Raw genomic sequence first — 20,572 nt, forward strand, 5'->3', positions numbered from 1 at the left:
CTCACAATTTTCATGTAGATTAACTTACAGTCAAAAACTGTGCAGTGTTGTATATACAAAGTTTTGCGCGTCAATGATATGCATATGCAAATAAGGCCATGGTTGTAGGATGCCACAGTAAAAAGGCTATGCAATAATATGGTTTTTAGGTCAATGGCCACCTCAGGGTAAATTGCATAATATGTGCGCTTTTAGCATTTATTGCAATTTTTTAAAAAATCAAGCTACATCGGCCACAACACCTTTTTTTCATGGTAGATTGAAGCTTTACTTTGTGCAGGTTTGTGCAAAACCTTTTCCCAAATATTGTCATTTGTTCCGTGGATCAACTTTCCCATGTAGAACTTCCATTGCCTTCATTTGTTCTCTATAGATCAATCGATCAATCAATCAATCATTTGCAGAGCGCGCTACTTCCCCGTGAGGGTCTCAAGGCGCTCAGGGGTGGGGGGGAAGCAGCTATTGGTCGAACAGCCAGGTCTTGAGAAGTCCCCTGAAGGTCAGTAGGTCCTGGGTCAGACACAGGTGGGCGGGAAGGGTGTTCCATGTCTTGGTGGCAAGGTGGGAGAATGATCTGCCGCCGGTGGACGTTCGGCCGGCGCGAGGGCCGGTGGTGAGGGCGAGACTGGTGGAGCGAAGCTGGGGGTTCGTGGTGCAGAAAGACAATCGTTCGTTGAGGTATGCTGGTCCGGCGTTGTGGAGAGTTTTGTGAACGTGGGTGAGGAGCTTGAAGGTGATCCTCTTGTTGACCGGGAGCCAGTGCAGATCTCTCAGGTGGGTGGTGATGTGGCTGGGGCAAGGGAGTCCGAGAATAAGACGTGCGGAGGCATTCTGTATGCGTTGGAGTCTCTTCTGGAGTGTAGCCGTGGTTCCTGCGTAGATGGCGTTGCCGTAGTCCAGCCTGCTACTGATGAGTGCTTGGGTGACCGTTTTTCTGGTTTTGGTGGGGATCCATCTGTAGACCCTTCGGAGCATACGGAGAGAGTTGAAGCAGGAGGAAGAGACAGTGTTGACTTGCTGGGTCATGGAGAGCATTGAGTCCCGGATGAACCCCAGGTTGCATGTGTGGTTGGTGGGTGTCGGGGGAGCTCCCAGCGTGACCCGCCACCAGGAGTCGTCCCATGCGGAGGGAGTGGAGCCAAGGATGAGGACCTCTGCCTTGTCTGAGTTCAGTTCAGCCGGCTAGACTTAATCCAATCTGCGGCGGCCTTCTCTCCCTCGTGGAGGATGGATTTGGCTGTGGCCGGGTCCTTGGTGAGGGAGAGGATCACCTGGGTGTCGTTCGCTTACGAGATGATGTTGAGGTGGTGTGTTTGGACGATGTTGGCGAGCGGTGCCATGTAAATGTTGAAGAGGGTCGGGCTGAGGGATGATCCTTGGGGTACGCTGCAAGTGATCGCAGCGGCTTTGGATCGGAAACTTCCATTCACTGGTCCAGGTCCTATATGCCCACTCGAGAGCGTGAGTCTTGGTTAACGGGGTACTGTCGGAGACCTTTCCAATCGCCAGGGGCACTAGGCAGGGGTGCACCCTCTCTCTGTTGCTGTTCGCCCTGGCGATGCAGCCCTTAGCGTCCCTGGTGCGGACTGAAGGCCGCCTCCGTGGATGGGAGTGGCCCAATACTAGGGCCCAATACTAGGACCTCAACTTCCACCTGGAGAACAACAAGGACCGCAACACCGCCGCCCTGCTGGACAACCTCGCAAACCTCGGACTCAAGCAACTGGTCAACACCCCCACTCACTACGCAGGCCACACGCTTGATCCCATCTTCTCATCCAACAAGCACATCACCTTCAGCCACTCTACCGGACTTCACTGGACCGACCACAGCTGCGTCCACTTCAGCTTCAGAAGAACAACGACCCACCAGCACCCGCAACAGGTTCCTCACAGGAGCTGGAGCAAGATAACCGCCGAGCAGCTCACCACCTCCCTCAGCCAGAACCCACCCACAAGCACAACGGACCCCAACGAAGCAGCCCGCAACTTCACACAGTGGCTGACCGACTGCGCAGATGACCTCGCGCCACTGAAGAACCCTCCCAGCAGACCCAGAAGCAAGAAAGCCACCTGGTTCACCGACGAACTCAAGGACTCCAAGAAGAACTGCCGCACCCTCGAGAAAGCCTGGCTCCTCAATTAGACCACAGACAACATGACCACCCTCAAACAAGCCACCCGCAAGCACCACCAGCTCATCCGCACTACCAAGAAGAAAACTCTGAAGGAACGACTAGACAACAACGCCCAAGACAGGAAGGAACTCTTCAGCATCGTCAAAGAGTTCTCCAACCCCAGCACAGGCAACAACGACATCACTCCTTCTCAAGACCTCTGCGACTCTCTCGCCTCGTTCTTCCATCGCAAGATCGCCGACATCCACAACAGCTTCGGCGCACCATCCACGCACCCTACAGCCGAACCAACGCCCCCCACCGCCACCCTCCGCACCTGGACCACGGTGACCACCGAAGACACAGCCCGCACGATGAACACCATCCACTCCGGATCTCCGACAGACCCCTGCCCCCACCACGTCTTCAACAAGGCCGACTCCATCATCGCACCCCAACTGCGGGACATCATCAACATCTCCTTCGACACTGCCACCTTCCCGGAGAGCTGGAAGCACGCCGAGCTCAGCGCCCTACTGAACAAACCTACAGCGGACCCCACCGACCTCAAGAACTTTCGCCCCATCTCGCTCCTCCCTTTTCCTGCCAAAGTCATCGAGAAGACCGTCAACAGACAGCTTGCCGCCTTCCTTGAGACGAACGGATCCCCTGACCCCTCGCAGTCCGGTTTCCGAGCCAACCACAGCACCGAGACCGCCCTCATCGCTGCCACCGACGACACCAGAACCCTGCTCGCCAACGGGGAAACAGCGGCCCTCATCCTTCAGGATCTCTCCGCAGCGTTCGACGCGGTCTGCCACCGCACCCTAGTCCAACGCCTGAGCAACAAAGGTGTCCAAGAGAAGGCTCTGGAATGGATCATCTCGAGAGAGAGTCGTCTCCCCCCCGTTTCGATCCGAGGCCACCAAAGTCATCTGCGGCGTACCGCAAGTATCTTCACTCAGCCCCACCCTCTTCAACGTCTATATGAGACCCCTTGCAGCCATCGCACGCCAACACAACCTCAACATCATCTCCTATGCTGAAAACACCCGACTGATCCTCTCCCTCACCAGTGACCCCGCCAACACCAGAACTAGCCTACACGAAGGGATGAAAGACGTTGCCGAGTGGATGAAGAACAGCCGCCTGAAAATGAACTCAGACAAGACGGAAGTCCTCATCCTGGGACCATTGCCCTCCGCCAGGGATGACACCTGGTGGCCCCCAGCCCTAGGCAATGCACCCAAGCCAACAGACCACGCACGCGACCTGGGCTTCATCCTGGACTCCTCCCTCTCGATGACCAGACAAGTCAACGCCCTCTCCTCATCATGCTTCAACACCCTAGGCACGCTCCGTAAGATCTTCCGATGGATCCCGACCGAAACCAGGAAGATGGTCACCCAGGCACTCGTCACAAGCCGACTGGACTACAGAAACACCCTCTACGCCGGAACCACAGCCAAGCTACAGAAAAGACTCCAACGCATCCAGAACGCCTCCGCCCGACTCATCCTGGACATCCCCCGACGCAGCCACATCTCCGGACACCTGAGGGACCTGCACTGGCTCCCCGTCAGCAAGAGAATCACGTTCAGACTCCTCACCCACGCACACAAGTCCCTCCAAGACCTGGGCCCCAAGTACCTCAACGACCGCTTGACCTTCTACACACCCACCCGCCAGCTACGTTAGACAAGCCTCGCCCTCGCCGCCGTACCACGCATCCGAAGAGCCACCGCCGGAGGAAGATCCTTCTCCTACCTGGCGGCCAAGACATGGAACTCCCTCCCCACCCACCTCCGGCTGACACAGGACCATCTTGCCTTCAGGAGACAACTCAAGACCTGGCTGTTCGAGCAATAGTAGACCCCCCCCTCCCCCAAGCGCCTTGAGACCCTCCGGGTGAGTAGTGCACTATACAAATGCTATGATTGATTGAATACAGACACGGACAAGATCGCATTGTATGCGGATGATGTTCTTATCTTCTTGTCCGACCCGGCCTCCTCTGGGCCACAGAGTCTCCGGATTCTGTACACCTTCGAGCAAGCCTCAGCCTTGCGGCTCTATCCCGGGAAGTCAGTGTTGATCCCCCTTCATCTCTCTAGAGAGTGATTCGAATGGCAGGCCACCATACCACTCCGGAGGCAGTCTTTTAAATACCTGGGGATCTGGAACACCCTACTTCCCAACCTGGGCTGGTCCCTCAACATAGCCCCGTTGGTTAAGAAGGCGAAGGAGGACCTCCTTAAATGGAAAACGCTGCCTCTGAATCCCCTGGGAAGAGTGGCTCTGTTTAAAATAATAATCCTTCCCAGGTTCCTTTATGTCCTGCAGAACACACCCTTCTGTTTCTCTAGGTCCTGGTTCAGGGAACTGGACAGTCTAATCAACAGGTTTCCCTGGCGCGGAGGAAGGGCCTGCGTGGCACTGACGGCTTGCCAGATCCCCTCCTACGACGGCGGCATCCGGATGACGCATCTGTATCTGTATTTCCTGGTGGTACGCATACTAGTAATCCACGATTGGTTCAATGGGGTCTGGTCGGATCCAGCCTATAGGCTTGAATTGAGCGAAATGGGTCTCACGAACATCCAAGCCATGCTGTACGGGGAGCCCATTACGGCCAGGATACCAGCAGTGACACACTCTGTGTTGTTGGTCTGGCAGGCCTCGCTCCACCATACTGGGTGGACGGGGAATGCTGTTAGGTCACCCGGAGATCAGCGTTGAGCATTCAGTAAGTGGACTACGAGGGCGGGCTCTGATAGGACCCATGGACTGCTGTCCGGAGTGCGTGTCTTTTCGTAATGAGTTTCCATACCTAGTCTGCTCTCCATCTTGTTCCCCATACAGCTCAGCTCCCACTTGAGTCATCTCTCCGCCGGAGCTGCCTTATTCCTACCAGGGAAGGGTATGTTTATGTATTCCTGGTTGTAGTTGACACGAATTGTTTATGATGCATGCAGTGGATGTGCGCAAGCTGTCTACCTACTCCCACCACGTATACCTTTCCGCATAGCCACCTTTACTATGTAGAGACTGCTCAATCAGATAATGCCCGCCATAACAGCTTTGAGTGGCCCCCCCTTTTTTTGTCTCCTTTCGGTTTGCAACAGACATATACGAATTAACCGTTTGTCTCTCTAATAGCAACCATTCCTCATTGTAGGCGTGGGAGGATCATAGGGCGTCTCTTTCCCTATTTTCTCCCTTCTCATTATCTTTCACGGTCCTGATGAAGCACTTGGGGATCCACTAGGGACCACTGGATAGCGCAAAACATGTCGACCCCGCACCACTAGACAGGATAGCACTTCGACACATGGGTTGAGAGAAGTGGGAATTCATTTGTTTCTATCCCCACTCTACTAGCAGAACGAGCATCTCCACCCCTGTCTTGATTTTAGCTTAACCCTTTGTACCCTCCAATGTATTTAGGATGTATGATGTCAAGTATGTTTCAGTAATTTTGTGGAATATAAATAAGTTCTTTGTAAAATTACGCTGTCTATTTTTGTAAATGTTGTATATAATGTATGGTTTTTCCTTTTCATTCAAAATTGCGATAAAAGAGATACACATAAATAAAAGTTTGAAATCATAGGGTATAAATAAAATACCGGTGCAAACCAAAAGAATTTGTGTTTGACCTGGAAGTTGATAATTTGAAATTTAAAATGGTATAGGCACCTTTTGTGTTCAACCGATCTCTAGAAAGGTAGCGTAGAGGGGTAGACTGGTGTGCAACCCAAGAAAAAGCCCTTTACAAAGCTAAGGGGTGTGTCAAGAAATATTACAGAGTGTGGGGAAAGTGGTTGAGGAATGTGGAGGGTCCTGACTACTTTGATTCCAAATTGTGTCTTGGTAATTTTTATGGGACTGGTGATTGGAGGATACAGTGCTGGTGTGAATGAATTTACCTTTGTGATTTCCGTGTATTGACTGAATTGTTTACATGTTTTTAAAATCAATAAAATTTGCTTATAAAAAAAAAATATATGGAATAATCCGGTTTGGCTTTCAAAGAAGTACACAAATATTACATTTATCCATCTAGGATTCAATACAATTTGTACCTTAATAGCACCAACATTATGATTAATTATAAGATATATTAAAATGTGTTTCAGCTTCAAAATCATATAGAACCCTTTCATCATGATGTTTTCAACAATACAACAAATCCAGAATATGTCTAAAAAAGTGCAAATGTGGATAAGTGCATAAGTGCTAATATCGAATATGTGCTGAAAATAATGCATGTGGAATTTAGCAGCTATCCATGCTAAACATTATGTCCTAAAAAGTGCTTGTGTGCTCTAAAACGTTGTTCAGCAGCGAATCCTAATGTATAATTCTCTTTCTCAGTCATAAATTGCTAATTAATTAATTAGTTAATTGTGGGTTTGTAATGCGCTAGAATCGACTCCCGAAGGAGTATCTCTGCGCAGTAGACCGCTGGGGAACCCGTCCTGGCTTTCCCTGTGAGATGGTCCCTACTGGATATCTCCAAGGTGAAACCAGGCATCCCCGGTGTATGTGGGAGGCCGTTGTGGAGATGAGGCAAGCTAATGCCCAGAGTTGCCGAGTGTAATCCCTGGTTAGAGTAGGCACCGAGGTGAGAATTATCGAGTCCGCTGACCCTGGTCCACGACCCTGTCGGGAATTGAACCCTGGTCCCGGGCAGTCCTCTGCTCCCGGGTCTCCCGCCTCTAACCAGTGAGCCACACCACTCCACTAAGAGGCAGCCAATCTTTTAAGGCCCCCAACCCTTCTAGCATAAGCTTTCTCGAACTTTTGGGTTGAGATCATTTTGTTATACCATTCCTGATAAGTTGTCGTTCTGTTAGTCCTCCAGTTCTGGAGGATCAAGGAACGAGCACTAAAGAGAAATAGGTTTAAATACATCAGCGCCTTTTCTCAATAGTTGACCTTGTCTTTGAGTACTGACCCCAAAGAGTGCCACACTTGCGTTGCATTCCATCTGTATATTTAGTCCCCTGCTTATGGCGTCAAATACTTGTTCCCAAAACCGTGTTAATCCAGGGCAGGTAAAAAACATATGGAGCCTGTCTCCACTCCCTAGCTGCTTGCATGGAAAGCAGCGATCTTCCATCTCTTGGTACATCTTTTGAAGGGCTTTAGGGGTATAATATGCCATCCATCAAGCTAAAAAAGACATTCTTTTCTTTTGTAATTTTAGGCTCTTAAGGCCGAGTTCCCTAATTTTGAGATCACCTGCAATTCCGCCTCTGTGAAAGTACACTGATTGTCAAGAAAATCTTATCTAAAAAATGTTTAATCAAGAAAACATTCCCTTTGAGTCTGTAATAACCTATACCAATTTCCTATCCCCCTCATCCTTGTCTAAAAGAGAGCAGTCATTATTGGTGAAGAGATGGGGCTTGTTAGTATATTACATTTTTTTATAAAGTGCACAATCTGCAGGTATCAAAAATAAAAAAGATTACAACGATCTCCGCATCTTCCTTGGAGATTCTGCCAGGATATTATATTCTTTCCTTCAAAAAAATGTCTGTCTTCTTCAAATCCATTCATACACCAATACCTCGTATGACTGTTAGGAATTTGCAAACCCAAAACCTGGCATTCATTTAACTGCAAATACCCATAGCTTGCAGATTGTACCTTTACGGCATAGAATGTTTGTCTTGAAGAATATTCCTGGAGAACATTATATCTTGTCTTTTTAGGGAGCTTTGCAATCTTTTAAAAAGCCAGTAGCTGGGACCCCGCCCCCTGCACCATTTTCTCCATAAAAAAAATGTCCTGTGATCCTTCAGCATCTAAAATCCACGTTGATCTATCTAAAAGGGCTGCTTCATAATGTAAAATGTAAATCCAGTATTTGTAAAGCGTACAGCCACCCGGAGGTATCCCAGCACTGGGGGCCGTCAGGAAGATTAAGCGAGCTATTGCCCAGAGTTACACGGTGCTAGGCTGACCTGCCGCCGGTGCCGGGGTTCGAACCGTGAGCCCCAGCGGCCGGTGTTAGAGAAAAAGAGCATCAAAATTGACTACGTCAAATGCTTTTTCTGCATCTGCCATCATTATGACTGCTGGTTTCTGGTTAGAATTAAAAACATTAAGTGCTTGGACTAGAAAGGTTGTATTAGATGACATCATCCTATTGGCAATAAATCCTGTCTGGTCCATGTGAATTAACTTCTGTGCTATAGGCGACACACAATTAGTCCATATTTTCATTAAATGTTATAGTGAGCATTTAATAAACGTATCGTCTGTATGTATTAACATCCCTCGGGTTCTTGCCCTTCTTCACAAAGCTAACTATAGTTGATTCTTTAAAATCAGATGGAATCTCTCCCCCTTTTTTTATTGAGTTAAAAAACTCCACTAAAAAGGGTGTCAGTTTCTTAATAAAGATTTTATAAAATTCTATTGGGAAGCCATCGTTAACGGAAGCCTTGCCAATTGACATTGTAGCCATGGCAAGTTGGATTTCTACTGGCGTTATATCTGATTCTAGGTTTTCTATCTGCATAGTTGTCAGTTGTGGGTGATATATAGAGTGGAAATAATTGGATATAGTCTCCTTTGAAACTGTATATTTAGCGCCATATAAATCAATATAATGCTGTAAAAAGATTTTGGTTATCCTACTCTTCTCAGAGACCACAGCACCTGACTCTGTTTCCGCCAGTTCCTTAACTATTTCAGTTTCCTGCTTAGTCCTAGTTGAATGAGCAAGGAACTTTCCTATCAACTGGTTTTCCTCATAGGCCCTGTGCTTATATAACAGTGAACTCTGGATTTCTTCTAAAATAAAGAACTCTTCTAACTCATGCTTTGCTTTACTTAATTGGCTAACAATATTTTGTGACCCCAACCGGCCATCACTATGTTGTAATATGTTGTCCACTGCAGATTGCAATTGAGCTATATATGCCATCCGATTTTTAGGTTGTGCAGCTGTAAGGGCTACCATCTGTCCATGAGTTGTGGCCTTAGAGGCTCCTCAGACCGAAAAAAGAGATGCCGTGCCTTTATTGATCTGAAAAAAGTTCTCTATCTATTTCGTCATATCTGATACCCATTTCTGACTGGAAAGAAGGGAGAGGTCTAACTGCCACCTGGATCTCTCTCTTTTACTGACTTCCACTTCATAATCAATACTGACCAAGGAATGGTCAGAAAAGCATTAGCTCACATTTCAGAACCCATGCAGTTAAGCGAATGAGAGATTAAAAATAATCTATATGAGCGGCAGATTTGAATCGCTGTGAATAGCAGGTATATTGTGTAGATTCAATATTAGCTCTACAGCAAGGATCGACCAGCTGACACTCCCTTTCAGTACATCGATTATTTTCTTAGTATGGGGCTTTAACTGCTTCTTTGTTTTGTTCGAAGTATCCTTCGCCAAATCCTGTATGAAATTAAAATCTCCTCCTATAACTATGGGACCTACTGCTCCCATGGCGACCTCGGTGATCTGGAGGATTGCTTTTCAATCATCGATTACCGGGGCATAGTAGCTCACTAGGTTGATCGGATTACCATTTATTTGGGTTGTAACCCAGATCCATCTACCATTGTGATCCCAACTAATTTGTATGTCTATCCAATCTAACCCCTTTGTGTCATATATCGCTATCCCCTCAATGCGAGCCCAGCTGAAGCAAAATAAGCTGCATAGTAATATTTAGGAATAAAACGTTTTGGCGTGTTGGTTTTCAAATTAATCTCTTGCAACATTAAAACCTGTGGGGAAAAAGTTGTTAATCACCTGATTAAACCTCCATATTTTAGTTTCTTGAATACACCATTGACATTACAAGATAATATTCTCATTTTAAACTCCATCACTTTTTTTTCAGTTCAAAAGTTTTTATTCGTTGTTTCCCAAAAAGTAATACAGACAATGAAAGCATAAGAACATAGGGTAGAGACATATAAGATTGAACAATGACTGCAAAGAAAGTAATTCAATGGGTGGTAATAGACATTAGGAAATCAAGAAAATAACAAAAAAAGGCATATCATCAATCATACATGTTACATAAGTAGTATCAGTGCATTGACCACAGATGTTAACAGCCGCAAACTTTGACAGGAACTCCATCACTTTTATAGACATAATTTTTCCCCAAAGAATGCTAAAGGATCTGTCACAAATCTTCTCTGCGTTCTACTATTACCTAATACTTTGCTTATTTTCTTTACTAATGAAACTCCCCCAAACTCCCAACATTGTGCCCCCCTAAAGAACCCACACCGCCAACCCTGATAACCCACATTGAGAGAGGAATAGCCCACAATACCCCTCTCAAAGTGATAGCTACCCATTTCCTGTGCCATGGTATTGCACCTAGTAGACCGCCCCCATCCCGCTTATTGAGAAAGACAAACAAAACAGCCCTCCACCAACATCTGTCATGTTTGAGTACTTTGTAATGGTAATGGTTTGTAACATCTCTTGGGCTTTATCTAGACTAGAAAACATATGGAATTTTCCTTTAATCAAGGTTCTTAATTTACACTGTTGGGCAATTGCTGCCTGTGCACCCTGTGCCTTGAAAAGTTGTAATAGCTTTACGAATTCCATTCTACGATGCGCTGCCGCTGCTGATATATCTGAAAAAATGAAGCAACAAGGTATTTCCTTTGTGGAGAATGGTTTCCTCTGAATAGCTCTTCTTAAAATCTGTTCCTTTAAACGAACATCCACAAAATGTATCAAAATTGTCCGAGGGAGCTTTGAGTTTGTAAATGGTTGCGCCGGAACTCGATGGGCAAGAGTAATTGTGAGATCTCCTGACTGCTCTGGCAGTACATTCTTATTTATAAATTTCTCTACCCATTGCAGTATTTGCGATCCCTCACACCATTCCAGTACTCCTACCAAGCATAGGTTTGAGCGTTGGGAATGGTTGTCTAATTCATCAATTTTGATTTCAAGTGATGATTTTTCTTTCCTTGCTAGGATAGCCTGTTGCTGAATGGTATTCATCTGATCCTCAAGGTGTGAGACCCTTGTCTCTGCCTCCTCGATTCTCGCTGGAATGGTGCCCACTGCTCCTTTGATAACCGCTGATGCAAAGATGCAATTTTGCTAGTTTGCGTAATCTTTTATTCTCTCATTTCTTCCAGGATGAGATTCAGCATCGTTTTGATATCCCACTGGACTGTGATCTCGTCCCCTTTCTGTTTTACGAGTGACGTCTCCTCGGTATCCACTTGTACAACGATCTTTTATTGCTGCATCTGTGTGTGTGATTATAATAGAAGAATCCTCCCGAAGCTAAACTTCCGTTGAAATTTTGGATTGTTCGGTGGAAGGTACATGAGGGCCTTCTTCAACCTGTACCATGTGTTTCACGTTTGTCAAGGGGCTCTGGGTTTTAACAATTTGACTTGGCTCAGCAATTAAAAGATTCTCCTGCAAGATTTTAGTAGGAATTTTTACTTTTACAAAAAGCTGATAATCTTTTGGCCTATCTGGCCTGTCAGGGGCTGCTTTCATAGTTGTTTCCTGGGCATTCACATAGAGACTCTCTCCCCACCTTTCTGGTTGAATTATTTTCCCAATTTGCGGCGTAGGCAATACATTCTCCCTCCCCAGATTTTACCACTGCCGGTGCTGTTTGGTCGGATCACTGACATAATATCGTCGACCACAATATCGAGTTGCTAAAATATCGGCGACATAATATCGACTACCATTATATCGACATCCAATACTTATTTAAGAACCTACAAAAATATCGACTACTAATTATCGAATATAATAAATATCGTCAACACTAATATCGAAAGACAAAATATAGAATAAACAAATATTGTTTATTCAATAATTAAACAGTACACAACAAAAGTATCGAAACAAAATATATAGATGACACTAATATCGAAACTAAAGGAATATCGACACAATAAAAAAGACCTAAAACGTTTTAAATACAATACAACTATATATTTTAAATACATTATACACTCCACAATAGATATAACACTAAGAATAAACATTTTTGAAAACACATACAATAAAAATAATTTTTTTAACATATATCATCCAAACATTGCAGTGAATTTATAAATAAATAGGATACTTTTAACATATATGTGCTAAATATTATTACATACATTTTAAATAGAACAAAAACAAACCTGGATTACTGCAAAACTATTAAACAAATAGCATTTCCACTACACCAAACCTACCAATTAAATTTAAAAAAATTCAAACCAACCAATGAAAAGCTCACAATCTTAAATCATCCAATCAAATAAGGTAACTAATCTAATACACATTATAAAAGGATTATTTTGCTACTGCTATTTCCTGCTTCTAACTCTAAAGAAAGAAGAAGGTGACACTCTGACGAACTGTTTCCTGAGAAAACTACTTTTCCAGACAAGACTCCTACAGAAATAATTAAAGTAAGTGTGACGGGGCACGTGTGTCGGAACCTCAGGCTAATGCAGAGTGGTGGTCAGCCACACCTCTTTTACCGTGCCCCTTGTCCCCACAGAGTACACCCTCGTCATGGACTGAAGAGGACGAGTCAGGCTGGATCCCGCTCGTTAATGCGGATGGTCCCTTTAAGACCTTGGACTACGGAGACAAGACTCCACCCCCTGAAAGTGTAACGACGTCAAAAGCCGGAAGGACAGAAACCTCGTCGGACGGCGTTTCCCCAGGAGTGGATGTGCGAGTGGAAGACGACGGGAGCTGCCAGGATCCTGAACGGAAGGAGAACGACACGCCTGGAGGCCAACGTTTCCACGCTGTGCCCCGCCACGTTCCCACGGGAGGAGAGTGGCTCCAAGAGGTATGGGGACGGGTAGCGGGTTGGGTCGGGCGGAGGAAACAACCGTGATTGTGCCTGTAGATAAGCCCTGATCCCTCTGCCCTTTCACAAGCACTTCCTTCCCCACCTTTATCTGTATAATTGATACGTGCACCAGCTAACTACGGTTCTTCCCTCACTCCCGGTCCCTTGAAGTATTATTATATTTCATTGCCCTGACCCCCGTTTCCTTTTCTTTGCCGGTACGGGAGCGGATTCAAGAAGACGACGCCCGTCTCAGAGCACGGCCACCCTGTCCCCAGGACTAGACGTACCGAAGCTGGAGAACTGACGCTAGAGAAAGACGTATTTCTTTAGCTAACTGTCAAGAACTGTTTTTCATGAAAAAATCTTACATCCCAATAAAACCTTCGTTAAAACCGTTGCTGAAGGCACCTGTGTTCCTCTTTTCCCCTACTCCTACGGTAGAACCGACAGTAGCCAGTACAGGTCCCCACGTCCCGACCCCCTCGGGACAGTAAGTTTAACTAATTTTTAAAGAAAACAAAAGTAGTAGGCTAAAACTGTAACTATTTCTCTAAGCAGTTTAAATAACATTTATTTTTTACCTTTTACATTTCTTCTACAGACATCTCTAAAACACAGCAATAAAAGTTGAACTAATTATTTACTACAAAATCCCTATTGTAAGTATTTTTAAATGTTCTCTAACACATCAACTGTATTTAGAGAACCTAAATTTCTAATACACATTTTATCTTTATTCTACCTTCGTAACAGAAATTTCGAAGACATCCAAAAAATTACTCCATTAAAGCTAAAGACTACACAAATTAAAAATGTAAGTATATTTTGTGATTTATTTAAAAACCCTAAAATGCTAACTACAAAACTGCTTCCCCCTAGAAACAGCTCAAAATGTAATTAAAGAATAGATTATCACGTTATTTTAATTTTCTACCAACAGAAAGATTACAAGGAAATACAAGAAAAAGCTTGAAAACACCTTCTCAACATTTCGAATCACAACAAAGAACAAATGTAAGTATACTCATAGAAATATGAAAGCATTTAAAACATGTATAGCAGTATTTAAACTTAAAATATATTTCTTTCTAACCTTTCCTAGCACTACAAATAGAAACATGACTGAAGGTGCAGATTTTGTTATGTCGCAGAAAAACAAGCTTTTACTATGTTACATGGGGTATGTTTATACCCAAGAAAAACAGTCAGGACGCAAAGTATTTTGGAAATGTAGTAAATACTACTCTAATAAATGTTATGGTAGGGCTACAACAGAAGAAGCTAATGTACTATCTACCAAGGAACACAATCACCCCCCTAATATAACTGAAGTTGAGGTCAGGGATGCCCTTGAAAGCATAAAAGAAGCAAGTACAGGGACTGACAAACCAACAATCCAAATATTAAAAGAGGAACTCTTAAAAGTTCCTCAACATGCTTCTGGCCAACTCCCATCAATTGACTCCCTAAAACGCACAATTGCAAGACAAAAAAGAGTCACAACAACAACTCAACCTAACCCTAAAACGTTAGAAGAAGTTGTTATTCCCCCTGAACTGAGTATAACACATAATAAGGGACCATTCTTACTATTTGATAACAAATGCCCTACCAATCGAATTATAATGTTTGGTACTGCTAACAATCTAAGAAAATTACAAGAGTGCCAACATTGGATGATGGATGGGACTGTTAAAACATGTCCTAAACCATTTTCCCAACTCTACAGCATACATGGATTATACCATATTTCTAACATCCCATTTATTTACTGCTTGTTGCCCAACAAACAACAAAATACTTACACAGAAGTCCTAAACACAATAAAACAGGAAGCAAATAATTATTTTCCACAGAAAATAATTATTGATTTCGAACTAGCTATGATCAATAGTATATTAAAAACTTTTCCTCACACAGCAATACAAGGTTGCTATTATCATTTTAATCAAAGCTTTTGGAGACATCTCCAAAAATCTACATTAAGCATACTATATGCTACAGATAGCACCTTTGCATACCAAATCAAAAATTAATTGCCCTATCATATGCCCCTGTTACAGACGTAGCAGAACATTATAACATCCTAATAGATAGCCCATATTACAAAAAATATGAGGAAAAACTAGCACCACTCCTAGACTACTTTGAAGATACATGGGTGGGAAGGCTACATAGATCAGGACACAGACGCCAACCTATATTTCACATAGCTTGGTGGAATGTATATTTAAGTACACTGAATCAAGAAGCTAAAACTAACAACAGTGTAGAAGGATGGCACAATGCATTTCAAGCTACCACTAGCAGAGGAAAACCCACTGTCCAAAAACTAATAGAAGCTTTATAAAAAGAACAGAGCTACCAAGAGCTACGTATACAACAATCAGTAACCCAAATAGGACCAAAGCTAACTAAACAAACAAAACAAATGTTTTGACTACTCCAAAGCCAAGTCACCCTATATCCTTCTACAAGAGGCCTAGACTATCTTTCCTTAATAGCCAAAAGCCTACTGTGAATTATCTACACAAAAATAACAATACTGTCATTTATTTAATAAAATTGTGATAAGTAGCATATACATTTTAAATCATAATAAATATTACATAATTGTCAAACATATTTATATACCAAATAAACAATTGTAGACAATTAAGCAATATTTGATATGATATAAAATATAACAATAATAATACCAATCACATTTCCCACCCAAATAACATAAATTTACGAAACTTACAATTCATGTTGCTGAAGAATACGTAATCCAACCACGTGTAATCGGTGTACTCCACTGCTAATCCATTACAAATCCAATTTGGAAAACCCTCAAAAAACCGAAAACAAGTAAAAATAGAAAATACGCTCCAGGAAATCCCAATAAAAGAAAGTATGTTAACTTTATTAATTAAAGTAACATATACACACTTTTCTTTAAAAAAAACGCATGGTCTTCTCCCAATCCAAATCGATACCCTTATAAACCCGAAAAATAGTCAACAAGAGTAAAAATCGCTCCATGAAACCACGAGAAAAGGAGAGAGGGTATAAAAACAATACTTTAATAAAGTAATACAATCTCTTCTCCCCAAAAAAAACTCATCCTTATCCTTAACGAAATGGCGAAATCCCAGAACCTGTAAAAAATATCGAAAACAAAACCACCCACAGGAAGCCCCCAAACATTTATAAATATACCTAAACATTAGTATAAAACATTAAAATACACAGATATTAACATCACACTCAAAAAATAGACTAGGCCTCAAAAACTCACAAAACCTCTGTAAAATCCAAGTAACACCTAAAACATACCAAAGTCACAACTAAACACACACAGTAACACTACATACCTCCAAAATACACTCAAACACTACTACTCTATAACATATAATAGTTAAAATTCATCTTACCTTTCGCAACGCGACGCAGCATCCAACCGCGAGCTTCTCAGGTCCTGAATGAAGCAAAATAACCTTACGCGGTTAAAAAGTAGTCCCATTTAAACAATAATAGAAACTTAAATTTATTAAATACAATGTTCTAAGTAAAAATAAAATATACTACTAGACTTAAAATGTTATACATTTATTTCTAACACTTATAAAAATATTCTTATATTAAATCTCCTTAGCAAATTAATAATAAATAATAATAACATTATTAATTATTATTAATACTTAATTTAATATATTAACATTGTAAAAAATACATATAACAAATAAAACTTGAGTTTAGATATTTATATTTATGTTTTATTTTTAAAGTTACTATACAAATATTTAACAGTGGTAAATGAATAATAATAATAAATAATACATATTATTTATTTTTATTACTGATCATATTTATGTATATATATTGTAAATAAATACAAATCCTAATTTACACTTAAGTGATTATTACCATTTTTTTGTTATTTGTTAAAATATTGAATAATTAATTTACATTTGTAAATTAATAGTAATAATTAATGTAATATATTAATTATTATTATTAATAATAGTATGTATGTATGTAAATAATTTAAAAAGACATATCAAACATTGTATGCAACTGTATAAATGATTTACTATTTTATATTGTATTAAGAAAATGTATTTATTTAAAAGCTAACGGGTCCATTATGATGTCGGACGGATTTCCTCCGCCAGGCTGGTGGTGGCTACCGCCAGCCTGGCGGAGGAAATCCGCCCGACATCATCAGCCCAATTCCCACCGCCATATTAGTATGGCGGGAGGGACCGCAGCGGTGACAAACACCGCCTGCATGTTTTTCGCCCCGGTCGCCTTGTGGCCGGGGCCCCCACATTTCAAACTGCAACATGGCAGACACCGCACGGTGCCTGTCATGTTGCCCATTGAAAAGGACAACATGCACTTTTACCATTGCGGCGGGCGGAGAATTCTGCTCCGCCCGCTGCAATGGTAAACATACAGGATGCGCCCGCCTGCATGGCGGGCGCATCCTAATGCCTATGTCGGGACCCCCGCACTGTTAGCGGGCGGTCCACTTCTCCGTTAGGGTGGCGGGCGGCCAAAGCCCGCCCGCCATCCTAATGGACCCCTTAGTATATACTTAATAATAATTAATTACAAATTATTATTAAGAACATTGTATTTAATATCTATAAATAATATACAAAATATATTTAGCATGTAAATGTACAAAATATATACTTACCTGTTTTTATTTTCTGTTCATGTAAATATTCGAAATATTTAATTAATAAAATTAACATATTATATATTAACATTATTAATTAAACATTTAATGGACATTTACAAAAAATGTTTATAATTTTTTTTTAAATGTTTAAAAATGTTGACAAACTGTATAAAAATTCAGAAACAACACTGTATATATTTTTTGAAAAATACTGTTAAAAATAATTTTTGGGGGAAATGTAAAACATTTATGATTATGAATAAATGTAATGTAATACATTCAATTTACCTAACTGTTTATAAAAAAGTTTACATAATTTGTATACTGTACTATACATATTATAAACAAAATCTGTCAATAAAATTTTTCAAAAACTGCATGTCTACTCATTTTAATGATAACAATTTTGGGGTCGATTCCGATTCGGGAAAAACCACTCCGAATAGCCGTTCGGAGCGTTTTTCCCGTACGAATCGTACCCTGCAACGTCCCCCGTACGTACGACGAAGTACGATTCGTACCAGGAGCCGTACTCCGTACGAGTCGTACAAGACACCATACGACTCTAATCTCCGTACGATTCTCCCTCGGAACCTGCTGTACGCGACATCTGTACGGTTCGCGGCTGGTTTTTACGACCTAGCAAGTACGATACGTGTCGGGTATGCACCGTACAAGCCTTTTTCTATGGGAGCTGAAAACAGCCGTAAAAGCAGAGTTCGTGCTGAAACAGGTACGGAACGGCCCCCCCGGGTACGGTGCGTACCCCCCATGATCGCAGGGGTACGGCACGTACCCCTGCGATCATGGGGTGCACGAGCCGTACCCCCATTGTACTATCGTTGTACCAGCCGTACCCCATGTACGATGGGGGTACGGCTCGTACACCGATCGTACAATGGGGGTACGGCTCGTACACCGATCGTACATGGGGTACGGCTCGTACACCGATCGTACAATACAATGGGGGTACGGCTCGTACACCGATCGTACTTGGCGTACGGCTCGTACACCGATCGTACAATGGGGGTACGGCTCGTACACCGATCGTACACCGATCGTACAATGGGGGTACGGCTCGTACACCCCATGATCGCAGGGGTACGTGCCCTACCCCTGCAATCATGGGGGGGTATGCGCTGTACTGTACTGTAATTGTGCGCTTTTCCGTACGAATCGCCCTTACCTGACGTGGACCGTACAAATCGCGTCCTGATTCCCGGGTCGGGATCGTACTCTTCGGGTCGTACGGCGTGTGTACGGGTCGTACGGTTCACAGTCTCAGCCTTGCAATACGTACGGATCGCGACGATTCGGACGGATTCACGGAATGCGGATCGTACTACGCGACTCGGACGGACGGGTACGATTCGTACGGAAAGGGCTACGAATACGAATCGTACGGTGGATTTTTTTACCGGATCGGAATCGAGCCCAAAATGTTATATTTAAATTATTATTATTATAATAATATTTATATATTGACATTTACCTATTTCCATTGAAAATATTTATTGTCCAATTATAATACTACCTCATATATTATTTACATTACTTTTGAATTTTTTTTAAAAACATATATAACTTACTATTCCCACTCCAGTCAAATAACAGTTAAGTAAGGTGCTATACACTGACCCAATAAAATGTACTATTCAAACTCCACTCAGGTCAAAATCAGAGAAGGTGGTGGACACTGACCATATACAATTTACTATTCCAACTCCAGTCAGTGAAACTCAGGGAAGGTGCTGGACAGTTACCCAATATAATTTAGGATTCCAACTCCAGTAAGGTGAAAAACAGGAAACATGCTGGACACTAACCGTATACAATTTACTATTCCAACTCTAGTCAGGTGAAACTCAGGGAAGGTGCTGGACAGTGATCTAATATAATTTACTATTCCAACTCCAGTCAAGTGAAAAACAGAGAAGGTGCTGGACACTAACCATATACAATTTACTATTCCAACTCCAGTCAGATGTAACTCAGGGAAGGTGCTGGACACTGACTAGATACAGTTTACTATTCCAACTCCAATCAGTTTAAAAACAGGGAAGCTGCTGGACACTGACCATATATAATTTACTATTCCAACTCCAGTCAGGTGAAACTCAGGGAAGGTGCTGGACAGTGATCCAATATAATTTACTATTCCAACTCCAGTCAGGTGAAAAACAGGGAAGGTGCTGGACACTAACCATATACAATTTACTATTCCAACTCCAGTCAGATGAAACTCAGGGAAGGTGCTGGACACTGACCAGATACAATTTACTATTCCAACTCCAATCAGGTTAAAAGCAGGGAAGTTGCTGGACACTGACCATATATAATTTACTATTCCAACTCCAGTAAGTTGAAAAACAGGGAATGTGGTGGACACTGACCATATACAATTTACTATTCCAACTCCAGTCAGGTGAAACTCAGGGAAGGTGCTGGACAGTGATCCAATATAATTTACTATTCCAACTCCAGTCAGGTGAAAAACAGGGAAGGTGCTGGACACTAACCATATACAAATTACTATTCCAACTCCAGTCAGATTAAACTCAGGGAAGGTGCTGGACACTGACCAGATACAATTTACTATTCCAACTCCAATCAGGTTAAAAACAGGGAAGTTGCTGGACACTGACCATATATAATTGACTATTCCAACTCCAGTAAGTTGAAAAACAGGGAATGTGGTGGACACTGACCATATACAATTTACTATTCCAACTCCAGTCAGGTGAAACTCATGAAAGGTGCTGGACAGTGACACAATATAAATTACTATTCCAACTCCAGTCAGGTGAAAAACAGGGAAGGTGCTGGACACTGACCATATACAATTTACTATTCCAACTCCAGTCAGATGAAACTCAGGGAAGGTGCTGGACAGTGACCCAATATAATTTACTATTCCAGCTCCAGTCAGGTGAAACACAGGGAAGGTGCTG

At 42.7% G+C, this 20,572-nt stretch overlaps 1 protein-coding gene across 1 annotated transcript in view; it reads left to right on the forward strand.

The window, feature by feature from the left end:
• Nucleotides 1-20,572, forward strand: part of WFIKKN1 (WAP, follistatin/kazal, immunoglobulin, kunitz and netrin domain containing 1) — a 116,683-nt gene that overhangs the window by 89,100 nt on the left and 7,011 nt on the right. The gene's annotated exons all lie outside the window — the stretch shown is intronic.

The sequence above is a fragment of the Lissotriton vulgaris genome, chromosome 10, assembly GCF_964263255.1.
Source record: "Lissotriton vulgaris chromosome 10, aLisVul1.2, whole genome shotgun sequence".
NCBI classification, from domain to species: domain Eukaryota; kingdom Metazoa; phylum Chordata; class Amphibia; order Caudata; family Salamandridae; genus Lissotriton; species Lissotriton vulgaris.